This window comes from Carex rostrata, chromosome 2, assembly GCF_964058835.1.
Source record: "Carex rostrata chromosome 2, lpCarRost1.2, whole genome shotgun sequence".
Taxonomy (NCBI): domain Eukaryota; kingdom Viridiplantae; phylum Streptophyta; class Magnoliopsida; order Poales; family Cyperaceae; genus Carex; species Carex rostrata.
In genome coordinates, this window is record NC_135919.1 from 247,501 (window position 1) to 250,000 (window position 2,500).

A 2,500-nucleotide genomic window follows, 5' to 3' on the forward strand; every position below is an offset into this window, starting at 1 on the left:
GCGGCCACGCGTTGGGGAAAACTAAGCGGATACGGCCAAGTGTTGGGGAAAAATGGCCCGAAAACAGCCCAGCGGCAAGCGGAAGCGGCTAACGTTGGGGAAAAGTGACCCGAAAACAGTTAAGCGGGGGAAAACTAAGCGGATGCGGGCACGCGTTGGGGAAAACTAAGCGGATGCGGCCAAGTGTCGGTGGAAATTGGCCCGAAAACAGCCCAGCGGCAAGCGGAAGCGGCTAACGTTGGGCAAAAGTGACCCGAAAACAGTTCAGCGGGGGAAAACTAAGCGGATGCGGCCACGCGTTGGGGAAAACTAAGCGGATACGGCCAAGAGTCTGTGGAAATTGGCCCGAAAACAGTCCAGCGGCAAGCGGAAGCGGCTAACGTTGGGCAAAAGTGACCCGAAAACAGTTCAGCGGGGCAAATTTTTGAAATTTTTTTTGAAATTTTTTTGAATTTTTGAAATTTTTGAAGTTTTTTTGGGTTTTTGGACTTTTTTTGAATTTTTGAAATTTTTGAATTTTTTTGAATTTTTTTGAATTTTTTGAATTTTTTTTGAATTTTTGAAATTTTTTTTTTTTTTTTGAATTTATTTGATTTTATAAATTTTTTGTGATTTTTTGAGATTTTTTTGAATATTTTACATGGGTGATTTTGACTTGGGGGATTTTCAGGGGGTGGTAACCCTGGGCGTGGCTAGAGCCTCAAAATGCATATTCCCCTATAGGGGGGCAAGGTTTTCAAAAATGGGTGCCCCCTCATGTACACGCGCGTGGGTGTACATGGCCCCGTCGGTGCCAGCGTGGGTGGAAAATGGCCCGAAAACAGCCCAGCGGCAAGCGGAAGCGGCTAACGTTGGGCAAAACTGACCCGAAAGCAGTATAGCTTGGAAAATTAAGCGGATGCAGCCAATTGTTGGCGAAAACTAAGCGGATACGGCCAAGTGTCGGTGAAAAATGGCCCGAAAACAGTCCAGCGGCAAGCGGAAACGGCTAACGTTGGGCAAAAGTGACCCGAAAACAGTTCAGCTGGGGGAAATTAAGCGGAAGCAGCCAAGCGTTGGGGAAAACCAAGCGGATACGGCCAAGAGTCGGTGGAAAATGGCCCGAAAACAGTCCAGCGGCAAGCGGAAACGGCTAACGTTGGGACAAAGTGACCCGAAAACAGTTCAGCTGGGGAAAATTAAGCGGATGCAGCCAAGCGTTGGGGAAAACTAAGCGGATCCGGCCCAGAGTCGGTGGAAATTGGCCCGAAAACAGTCCAGCGGCAAGCGGAAGCGGCTAATGTTGGGCAAAAGTGACCCGAAAACAGTTCAGCGGGGGAAAACTAAGCGGATGCGGCCACGCGTTGGGGAAAACTAAGCGGATACGGCCTAGTGTTGGGGAAAAATGGCCCGAAAACAGCCCAGCGGCAAGCGGAAGCGGCTAACGTTGGGGAAAAGTGACCCGAAAACAGTTAAGCGGGGGAAAACTAAGCGGATGCGGCCACGCGTTGGGGAAAACTAAGCGGATGCGGCCAAGTGTCGGTGGAAATTGGCCCGAAAACAGCCCAGCGGCAAGCGGAAGCGGCTAACGTTGGGCAAAAGTGACCCGAAAATGGATCAGCGGGGGGAAACTAAGCGGATGCGGCCACGCGTTGGGGAAAACTAAGCGGATACGGCCAAGAGTCGGTGGAAATTGGCCCGAAAACAGTCCAGCGGCAAGCGGAAGCGGCTAACGTTGGGCAAAACTGACCCGAAAACAGTTCAGCGGGGGAAAACTAAGCGGATGCGGCCACGCGTTGGGGAAAACTAAGCGGATACGGCCAAGAGTCGGTGGAAATTGGCCCGAAAACAGTCCAGCGGCAAGCGGAAGCGGCTAACGTTGGGCAAAAGTGACCCGAAAACAGTTCAGCGGGGGAAAACTAAGCGGATGCGGCCACGCGTTGGGGAAAACTAAGCGGATACGGCCAAGAGTCGGTGGAAATTGGCCCGAAAACAGTCCAGCGGCAAGCGGTAGCGGCTAACGTTGGGCAAAACTGACCCGAAAACAGTTCAGCGGGGGAAAACTAAGCGGATGCGGCCACGCGTTGGGGAAAACTAAGCGGATACGGCCAAGTGTTGGGGAAAAATGGCTCGAAAACAGCCCAGCGGCAAGCGGAAGCGGCTAACGTTGGGCAAAAGTGACCCGAAAACAGTTCAGCGGGGGAAAACTAAGCGGATGCGGCCACGCGTTGGGGAAAACTAAGCGGATACGGCCAAGTGTGGGGGAAAAATGGCCCGAAAACAGCCCAGCGGCAAGCGGAAGCCGCTAACGTTGGGCAAAAGTGACCCGAAAACAGTCCAGCGGGGGAAAACTAAGCGGATGCGGCCACGCGTTGGGGAAAACTAAGCGGATACGGCCAAGCGTCGGTGAAAAAGGCCCGAAAACAGTCCAGCGGCACGCCGAAGCGGCTAACGTTGGGCAAAAATGGCCAAAAGCGGTGGAGCAGGGCGGTCTGAATCTATGCATCCACATAAAATGGGG